The sequence below is a fragment of the Scardinius erythrophthalmus genome, assembly GCF_964197995.2.
Source record: "Scardinius erythrophthalmus genome assembly, chromosome: 5".
Classification (NCBI taxonomy): domain Eukaryota; kingdom Metazoa; phylum Chordata; class Actinopteri; order Cypriniformes; family Leuciscidae; genus Scardinius; species Scardinius erythrophthalmus.
In genome coordinates this window covers 52,456,929-52,468,182 of record NC_138225.1, presented here as the reverse complement: position 1 = coordinate 52,468,182, position 11,254 = coordinate 52,456,929, and positions in this window count along the sequence as shown.

Here is an 11,254-nt window from a genome sequence, read left to right as displayed (position 1 = left end):
GCTTACACTGCTAGTCCACTGACCCATTGTGCAGTGAGCTGACAATCCTCTTTCAGTCTCTGATATCTGAAAATCATAAAATAAAAATCATTAAAAATTATTGAGGCCCTAAGTTACCATGGGATTAGTGAAACCGTGGAACACATTAAGACGTCATTGCCCTTGACTAACATACAAGATTAAGAACATAAAAAAGAAACAAACTACAGCAACACACAGTCTTTAACCGATTTAACATTAGCCTGAAATATGTATCAGTGTAGACTAGTTGACCACACTAATTGAAACTGAAAGCTGGATGTCTTCCAAAACTCTCGCCTGAGGAAAATATGTGGTATTTTCTGGCCAGAAAGAAATTCAAATGCAGAGATATACAGAAGAACCGAGTGTCACAGTGTGGTGGTTGAGATCGAATGCCTACAAACCAATATCCTCAAATATTGGCAGATATTTTACATTTTAAAAACATTGATGTAACTACATATACTACATAAACATGTCTGTGTGTCATACAGTGTTGGGTGTAACTCAGTAATTAATTACTGTGATCTAATTACTTTTCCCTTGAAATAGTAAAGTAAGGGATTACTCTTAATTTTTCTGTAATTTAAAGCTGCAGTCCGTAACTTTTGTCGCTCAAACGGTTCGACCCGAATCGGTCTAAAATAGTCATAATATAAACACTTGTTATAGGCCTAGGTAGTGATTCAGGATAAGACAAAAACATGGTTTGGAAATTGGATTCATGATGTACTCGATTATTATACATTTTGTAATTTTTTAACACAAAAAAGGACTGCAGCTTTAATTCCAGTTACTGCTTTAAATACAGTATAGAGCAATTCTATACAATAGTGGAATTAACATAAAAATTTAACGTCTAATGTTACAATTTGTTTTTAATAAAACCCTCTCTCCCTTTAAAGGTAGGGTAGGTAGGATTTTTGTAAAAAACTTTTTTTCAAATTTGTTTAAACTGTCTTTATATACCAATACATAATTAAAATGTAAGTGCTCTGAAAAAGAGAGAATAAAAATCGAGTGACTGTAGACCTTTTAATCTGCAATAAACACAGCTCATTATTTCCATTCGGGACGAAACAATTGATTGGTTTGGGCAACTGTCACTCACTCTCGCAACCAATGGCTACCACCCCTGTCGCTAGATCTGCCCATATGCGCGCGCACCCGTTTGATTTGAGAGGCGCGGAACCTACGAAGAGTAAAATGATGGCAGAGAAAGAGCATTCAAAATTCAAAGCACCTGCATATGCAGTCAGCGAAGGCAAACAAGGCAAAAACTACTTCCTCGGACCCTGTATGCCCGCACTCTTGAACGACCTCCTCTGCTTCGCTCTCGACCCCGGACCTGTCCTCGAACCGACGATGCGGTAGCAGCTACTTGTCTCCGGAGTGTACGTTAGTCTTCATTAGAGTCAACAATGTTTTCATCATGGAAACTCTTACATGCAAAACACTGTATATGTTATGAATCTTACACGAAATTCACCTTCATCACAGTGTAACTGATGGTAATGGAAAAACGTGTATCAATGCAACCTGTTTTTAGCTTTGCCTTATAAATATAGCTCGTTACCTATAAATATAGCTCGTTACCGAATCAAACTTTACCAGTATCGATATGCTAGCTTGATAGTGAGTACTAAAATAAATCTTATTTGTTTATATTCATAGTGATAAAGTTAGGTATTTTATTACATGTGATTCTGACATGATGTCACTGCATGCACTGCGCTCCTTCCTCTCCACTCGTCTCAGGTAAATAAATGCGCCGTCTTCCAGCTGAGCCTGAGCGTTTGGCGTCGCGTGTTCATGTGTTTTGGGGGCGTGGCTTTGGAAGGAGCTCAGAAGGGAGGGGGTGGAGTGAATGGAAATAATGAGCTGTGTTTATTGCAAATTAAAAGGTCTACAGTCACTCGATTTTTATACTCTCTTTTTCAGAGTACTTACATTTTAATTATGTATTGGTATATAAAGACAGTTTAAACAAATTTGGAATGTTTTGTTTTAGAAAAATCCTACCTACACAACCTTTAAATCAGGGATCAGCAACTCCGGTCCTGGAGGGCCACTGTCCTGCAGAGTTTAGCTCCAACCCTAATTAAACACACCTGAACAAGGCAATCAGTGTTTTCAGGATTACTAGATAGATACAGGCAGGTGAGTTTTTATCAGGGCTGAAGCTAAACTCTGCAGGACAGTGGCCCTCCAGGACCGGAGTTGCTGATCCCTGCTTTAAATACTATGTATATGTATGTATATGTAATATATGAGCTTCCTAGAGAGAGTGGAAAACATGCTCAACTACATCATGTATTCGACTGTAACTCTATTTATTCCGTGGTTTATGGATCCGTTTTACACTGAAATATTAGGTAATTATTATTATTATTTTTGTTTATCTGTGCCAACTTTTACACATGTGCTCTAATTGTTCAGTAGTTATGTCTCTTTCTAGATTATTTTAACCTTGTGACTTAAAGGTGCAGTAAGCGATTTCTGAGAAAAGCTGTTTGGCCTAAGGTGTATTGGACCGAACACCAAAACACACTTGTAGCCAATCAGCAGTAAGGGGCGTGTCCATTCATGAGGGGGAGGAGCCTTTGCTGCATAGCATTTTTGTGATTTTGGGGGTGGGGCTATCAAGATGGGCTGTGATCCTTTTGGGTAGGGGCGTGTTTGTTTTGGTGATTTCAAATATCAACAGTAGGGCTGTGCGATTTATCTATTATTTGCAAATAATTTTTTTATGCGCAGCTTGTCAGTGAAGCACGACAAACACTGTACAAAAATCTTTTACAATCGCGTGTCAAATTACTAGTCAAGTCTGTCTTCTTCTTCTTCTGATTAATGGCGGATCATATCTTCACGATATTTACCGCCACCCACTGGACTACTACACAGGAGTGTGTAAGAAGGACGTTGGCAAATGACACATTAAATCATAACCAACCTCAATCTGGTTATAATACCTTCTTCGTGCCTAAGACCCAATGAGGTGATTCTTTTCCCTCCAACACAGTTCTGGTTCCTATGATAGTGTCTGGCATTCTCTCTGACTCCCATTCATCTGGCCACCTTAGCATAATTTGTGATTTAATTAAAGCTTTAGCATCTCCTTTACCCAATGGAATGTGAATTTCTACTTGGTCTAATTCCAGTGCTTTTTTAGCTAACTTATCAGCAATTTCATTGTCATCAATTCCATAATGGCCTGGAATCAAACAGAACTGCACCGCTAGTCCAAGGCTTATAAGATGCTTTACCTCTAATACCAAATCTTCACGTATTGCATTATCTGTTATAAAACTTTGTAATACAGAGTCAGTACAAATAACTGATCTAAGAGGTTTAGTCTCTTCAACCCACCTAAGGGCAGTTATTATTGCAGTCATCTCTATTGAATATACTGATAAATGGTCACTCACTCTATACCCATATCTTTTTTCAAATTCTGGAATATAAATACCAATACCACAATGACCTTTGGGTTCTTTAGAACCATCTGTAAATATTTTCAAATATTCATAATATTAAGTATTTAAATAACTTAAGCAGGCTTCAGTAAAACTTTGCTTAGTGTGATGCTCACCTTTTCCCGCTAATAAATCAATATTTACCACTGGAACAGGAAGCAGCCATGGAGGAACACAACTTAAAGCTAATGCTGGGCCATACTTCAACTCTTTTAATCCATAATGATTCACTAAATTGTCAATATTCCAACCAAACCCACTGGACTTTTTAAAATATTCCCAACAATCACTAAGCACTGACAGAGCTGGATTGTTGAAACTTCCTTTTAACCTTACCCAATAAGTTAGTGACAATTTCTCATACCTTAAATTAATAGGGGTTTCCTTAGATTCAACTAATAAAGCACTTGTAGGAGTTGTTTTAAAAGCACCAAGGGCAATCCTCAAAGCCTTAAACTGCATTCTTTCAATTTTCTTGAGGGATGTTTTACATGCTGAGCTATACATTATACAGCCATAATCAATAGTTGATCTTATCAATGCTTTATGTTAATCAGAGACTGCCTGTCAGCTCCCCAATTATGCCCAGTGACCATTCTCATAAGGTTAATTACCTTTTTACACTTTGTTTCAATATATTCAAAGTGATATTTCCATGTAAGTTTGGCATCTAACCATATTCCTAGGTACTTACATTTTTCACTTCTTTCAAGTTGCTGATTATAAAGCATAATTTTATAATTTTCAGGGACTATTTTCCTAGTAAAATAAACAACCTGTGACTTTGAGATAGAACATTTAAAACCCCAGTCAATTCCCCACTGTTCAAGTACATGAATGTCCTTTTGAATCTTATCATTAACATAATGAAATGTGACGTCCTCTTCTCCAAATGACAGCATCATCAGCATATAATAGACCTTCGTTACTATCTCCCATTTTTTCATATATGTCATTAATTATTATGTTGAACAAGATAGGACTGATAACACTCCCCTGAGGAATTCCATTTTCAACAATAAACTCATCAGACACTGCATCACCCACTTTGACCCTGATGGAACGTTGAGAGAGAAAGTCAATTATGTAATTATACATTTTCCCATTAATTCCCAATTTTCCTAATTTAATCAACAAACCTTCTCTCCACATAGTATCATAGGCTTTCTCAATATCCAGGAAAACTGCCGCCATTACTTCTTTCATTATTAAAGACTTTTCAATTTCATTGCATACTTTAACTAGAGCATCAGTTGTTGACTTGCATCTCCTAAATCCAGTTTGATACCCTTTAAGTGGATTTATGTATTCTATAAAATAATTCAAATGCCCAACAATTTTTTCCATTAATTTTCCAAAATGTGAAGTGAGTGCAATAGGCCTATAGATTCCTGGGTCACTTGAGTCTTTCCCTGGCTTAGAAAACGGAAGGATTCTTGCCCATTTCCACATGCTTGGTAATTTACCTTCTGTAACTGTCAGAGAAGTCAGTTAATATTTCATGTTTATTTAACTATTCTGCTAAAGACTTTTAATTTGAAACTGCTTTGTAAAGAGCTGTTTGAGTGGAGACTTTTATTATGAAAAGCACAGAGTGACTCAGGAAGAAAGTTGTCTACACCGCATGGCGAGTTGAAGCTGTATTCCACATTTCTAATGAGTATTTAAGTTAATTTACTCATCTGAAGTTACAGAAGATATCACAAGATGCAAGATTAAGTTCTCCTTTGGTAATAAGCAGCCAATGAAGTAAGTTTATCATTTATATTGTATGTGATTAATGTGGATTGTGTTGCTGTGTGGAAAAAAAGTGATATCTATACAAAGACTATAGTTGCTGTTAAAGTGAATTTAACTCTGTTCGGAAAGTTTACAAAGACAACATTTATTTATTTGATTTATTTGTCTTTTTATATTCTTTATTGTAACTTTATTTTTGTATGTTTAGTTCTCACGGCATCTTGAGTTGGATGGTTATCCTCATGGTGAACCAGTCAATAAATAGCCTGTCATCAGAGAATCCTTGTGCTCGTGAAATTACTGGGGGGAGCTACAGTGAGAATTCATCTGCTCTTCACGGGTAGGAGAAGGAACGTTTCCAAATAGCTAGACTGATCTCATGAAATGGCGTATGTATGACACGCCAATTCGTATTTCCATTTTTGGCGTGTTATCAACACGCATAATCGCTTTTCAGCGTGTTTATCAACGCCGTTGATTTACGTTACATTACTGTATATAAATATATATGACCTACCCCAACCGCGTCCCTAAACCTACCCATCACTCGGGTTAATACCATTTATGAGTGTTCCCCTACCATCCTAGGAAAAAAAATATTGCTCCCCAGATGTAGATATAGATTTTCCTCCGTTTCGCTCGGACATTTAACGGCGTACACATACACGCGGAATCACTCGGCCGTTTAACGGCGTACACATACACGCGCGTGGACATACACGCGGAAAGCTCAAAATGCGTATAAATAACACGCCACTTGACTTGAAAGTGGCGTGTATGTTTACGCAAAGTCATGATGTCATGTTGAAATAGCAGTCAAGTGAGCGTCAAGTTAACTCCAAGTTCCATCATTCTGGATTCTACAAGCATTGTATAATCTGGTAACCAAGAAGCTAGTGACATGCACATGCACAGAGTTTAAAGGCATTGTCAAGTTAAGGCCGACAAGAAGATAAGCACAGCCAAGTTCAAATTAAGGTGCTTGAAGTGGACTTATTCTTGCCATTTGCTAAAAAAGGACTCTTTAAGTGTTCAGTACAGTGTTATAAAGAAGTGCTGGTGTTATGTACTTACCTTTTCAAGTTTAAGTGATTTTTTTGAGCAGGTTTCAAGCTGCAAGTAAGAGAATTAATTGTGAAAAATAGCCAAGTGCAACGTCTAATAAAATAACTTGATCTAAGTGTTATTGAATTCGGTTACAAGTTTAATATACAGGTGATTTAACTGTGAAAATACTACTTTAACCATAGTTAATAATCAAAAGAGAAACATCTGTCTATTTAAGTTCAGTACAGTTCACGTTACATGTACAACTATTCAATTAGAGTAGTCAGTGTAACTAAGAGATACAGAAAATTGCAGAAGGTGGTCAGTCTGCTAAGAGTGGCAAAGAAAATATAACAGATACTGTGCAATCACAGCAGCAGCTAGAATCCCAAGAATGTGTAGACACACAAGCATTATTAGCTGTTGATGACACAACAGAGCAAGAGCCACGAAGAATTCAAAGAGCACGCAAACTTACTGAGAAAGGTAAAGAGTTACATGATGAAAGGCTGACTAAACTTAAAAATTGCTTTCAACGCTCTTATGAGAAATGGAAGACTCTTGCTAGAGATGCTAGACAAAGACTAATGGGGCGTCTCTCCAATGACATGTTGCACAGCCTCATAGATGCAATCAGTGGTTCTTCAAAGGATGTAAATGTTGCTTATGAAGAGTTGCGACAAAATGTGAGTCCAGACAGTGATACTCGCCGCAGAGTAGACACTTGTGAAGCAGTCACAAAAATGATAGTTGAGTCTGCATGGAGTCGTCTAGGTGAGGGAGTTGAGGGTCAAGATCCTCTTAGACCAGATGCATGCTGTATTGATACAAGTTCGGTGTTCTCATCCATAGCCTCTAAATCAAGTTATGGTCATTCCAGGTCTTCACAGTCGAGCTCCAGAGGTTCAAGTTTTTCCTCCGCTAAGAAACAAGAGGCTGCTGCAGAAATTGCTGCAACTGAAGCAACATTAGAAATATTAAAGCAACAAGAGCATGAACTGGAAGAACTACAAAGACTTGAGGCTGAAGATAAAAGGAGAATAGCAGAACAAGAAGCTGAAGAATTGAAGCGACGTCTAGAAAGAGAAGAAGAAGAAGCTAGGCTACGTGTTAAGATTGAAGCTGAAAATGCTGCTAGACGGATAGCATTAGAAGACAAGCGCAGAGAGCTTGAGCGCTTGGAGACACTTAAAAGGTTGAATGCTGCAAAAGCACGAATGCAAGTCTACGAGCAAAACAAAGACTCAAAGGAAGAAACAAGAGAGCTACTTCGTGACTGCACATCTGTAAAAAAGAAGCATGTACCAAAGTTAAGCAGCTCCGTGTTACAGAGCATACCTCCACAGGAAAGTGTAACAAAATCACATCAAGAAGCCAGCACTGCAGACCTTGTTAAGGTGTTAGCAGAATCTATCAGCTCAAGTCGTCTTCCTATACCTGAACCTGCAACATTCTATGGAGATTCTCTCAGATTTAGTGATTGGAAAATCTCATTTCAAACTCTGATCGACAGAAAAAACATACCAGTGAATGAGAAGCTTTACTACTTGCGCAAATATGTGGAAGGACCAGCTAAGAAGGCCATTGAAAGTTACTTCCTGCTAGGCACAGAGTCGGCATATCAAGCAGCATGGGACGTACTAGAAGAAAGGTATGGAAACCCATTCGTCATTGCTAAAGCCTTTCGAGACAAGCTTAATTCATGGCCAAAGATTGGTTCCAAGGACAGTTTGAGCTGAGAGAATTTACTGACTTCCTCAGAGGCTGTGAAGCAGCTATGTCTCAGATTAAGGGTCTTGAAGTCCTCAATGATTGTAATGAGAACCAGAAAATCCTTTCCAAGCTTCCTGATTGGTTGGCCTCAGCGTGGAATCGTCAGGTCATAGAAATTGAAGAAGAAACTAAGACATTTCCTACCTTCAGTCGGTTTGTCAAGTTTCTAACACGAGAAGCTAAGATAGCTTGTAACCCAGTGACATCACTTCATGCACTGAAGTCTAATGAGATCGGAAAGGTATCAAGAAGTCAAGACACTAGAGCAAAGGTGTTAACAGTACAGTCCAGAGAAAAAGCAGATGCTGCAAAATGTACCTTCTGTGAGAGACCAGGACATGGTATTCACAAATGTCGTAAGCTTATGGAGAAGAATGTTGCAGAGCGAGTCAAGTTTGTCCAAATGAATAAGTTATGCTTTGGATGTTTGAAGCCTGGTCATCACTCAAAGAACTGTGAAGACAGGAGTGTCTGTGAGAAGTGTCAGAAGAAGCACCCATCATGTTTACATGAGGATCGTATCAAGGAAGCAAAGAGGACTTCACAGTCAGGTCAGTCAAAAGAGAAGTTAAAGGAAAGAAACCCAGAGTTGGTACAGGATAAAGATACTGCAAGTGAAGCAACATCTAATCGAGTAATACAGGATGTAAATAATACTCACACCTCTACAATTGTTCCAGTATGGGTATCAGCTACCAGTGAACCAAATAATGAAGTTCTGGTATATGCACTTCTTGACACCCAGAGTGATACTACCTTCATCCTGGAAGAGATCGCTCAAGCTCTAGACACAAAGAAGGAATCTGTGCAGCTGAAGCTCTCAACGATGGTATCCAAGAGTACAGTTGTTCCATGCCAGAAGATAATTGGTTTAAAGGTGAGAGGATTTTATTCAGATAAGAAGATCTCTTTGCCAGTAACCTATTCTAGAGAGTTCATTCCTGCAAACAGAACTCCCATTCCTACACCCAAAACTGCAAGAGTGTGGCCTCATCTAATGCACATAGCTGAGAAGATTTCTCCTAAACAAGTTTGTGATATTGGCCTCCTGATTGGCTACAACTTCCCTCAAGCTCTTCTTCCTAGAGAAATTGTGTTTGGTAAAGAAAATCAGCCATTTGCTCAAAGAACGGATCTGGGCTGGAGCATTGTTGGCTGTGGCAATTCCTCTGTAGATTACGGGGATGCTTTTGGAGTGAGTCATCGCATTATAGTGAAACAAGTGCTGCCAAGTCTACAGTCTTCTCTCAATCTTACAAGTGAAGTTCAGTACATATGTAGAACACAGATCAAGGAAGTAATCACTCCACCAAATGTCATCAAAGCTCTTGAGTCTGACTTCAATGAGAAAGCAGCAGAGAATAGTTGTATTTCTCAAGAAGATCTACGTTTTCTGTCAAAAATGGAAACAGGCATCAGACACAAAGAAGATGGTCATTATGAAATGCCTTTGCCTTTCAAAGAGGACAGACCAAACTTGCCCAATAATAAAGGATGTGCTATTCATCGCCTCAAAAGCTTAGAAAAAAGGCTTAAAAGAGATGAGAAATACTATAGAGACTATGTAGACTTTTTGAATGAGACAATTGCTCGAGGAGATGCTGAGAAGGTCCCAGCTGAAGAAACAGACAAGAACCCCGCTTGGTATATTCCCCATCATGGGGTTTATCATCCTCAAAAACCTGGAAAGATCCGTGTAGTCTTTGATTGTTCAGCAAAGTTCCAAGGTTCATCCCTCAATGACCATTTGCTAACTGGTCCAGAGTTAATAAACACCCTTGTAGGTGTTCTCTGTCGCTTCCGCAAGGGTCCGGTGGCAATCATGTGTGACATAGAGCGCATGTTTCACCAATTTCATGTAAAGGAAGAAGATCAAGACTACTTACAGTTCCTCTGGTGGGAGAAAGGAGATCTAGAATCCAAGCCACAGGTCTATAGGATGAAAGTACACCTTTTCGGTGCAGCCTCATCACCCGGGTGTGCCAATTACGGCCTCAAGCATATTGCTGCTCAAGGTCGTGGTTGCTTCAGTGAAACTTCCATTCGATTCATAGAAAGGAATTTCTATGTCGATGATGGGCTGACAAGTGTCTCAACTGTAGATGAAGCTATCAAACTGATAAAGGAAGCAAGAGAACTTTGTAGCACAGGAAAGCTTCGTTTGCATAAATTTGTGTCAAGCAGTGAAGAAGTAAAAGCATCAATTCCTCAGGAAGAATGTGCTAAAAGTGTTGTGGAACATGACTTGGCTTTGGGTGAGCTTCACATAGAAAGGGCACTTGGTGTGAAATGGTGCATCAGATCTGACAGCTTCCAGTTCAGAGTATTTGTTAAGGAACAACCACTCACTAGAAGAGGAATCTTGTCCACAGTGGCTTCTGTATATGACCCACTTGGCTTTGCAGCACCCTTCATTCTTGTTGGTAAGCAAATACTGCAGCAAATCTGTCAAGATAAGGTGGGCTGGGATGAACCACTTAAAGATGAGTTGTTGACAAAGTGGGAAGCTTGGCTTACAGATCTGCGAAACCTGGCTGATGTGAAGATTCAGAGATGTTATCTTCCGTCGACCTTTAAGGAAGTTCAGCGTTATGAGCTTCATCATTTCTCTGATGCTAGTGCATCGGGATATGGAGAATGCACATATCTCAGAGCTATTGGCAAATCAGGAGATGTTCATTGCTCCTTGGTTATGGGCAAAGCCAGAGTTGCTCCTTCTAAGGTGACAACCATACCAAGGCTGGAGTTATCAGCGGCAGTAGTTGCTGTACAAACAAGTGACTTGCTCAAAAAGGAGCTGGAGATAGACAACCTAGAAGAGTACTTCTGGACTGACTCAAAGGTTGTCCTTGGGTACATTAATAATGACGCCAAAAGATTTCATGTCTTTGTTGCAAACCGCGTTCAACGCATCAAACAAAGTACAGATAATAAACAATGGAGATATGTGGCGTCTGAAGAGAACCCTGCCGATTATGCGTCCAGAGGCCTTGCAGCAGAAGAGCTCATATCCTCCAACTGGTTCACAGGACCAAAGTTTCTGTGGAAAGCTGAACTGCCCAGAGATGTTAAGGTGGGAGAGATCATAGACCATGACCCAGAGCTACGAAAAGCTCAAGTTCATAAAACTCAAACAAAAGAAGTAAGATCATTGCTTGATCGACTTCACAAGTTTTCGGATTGGACAAGAGTGGTAA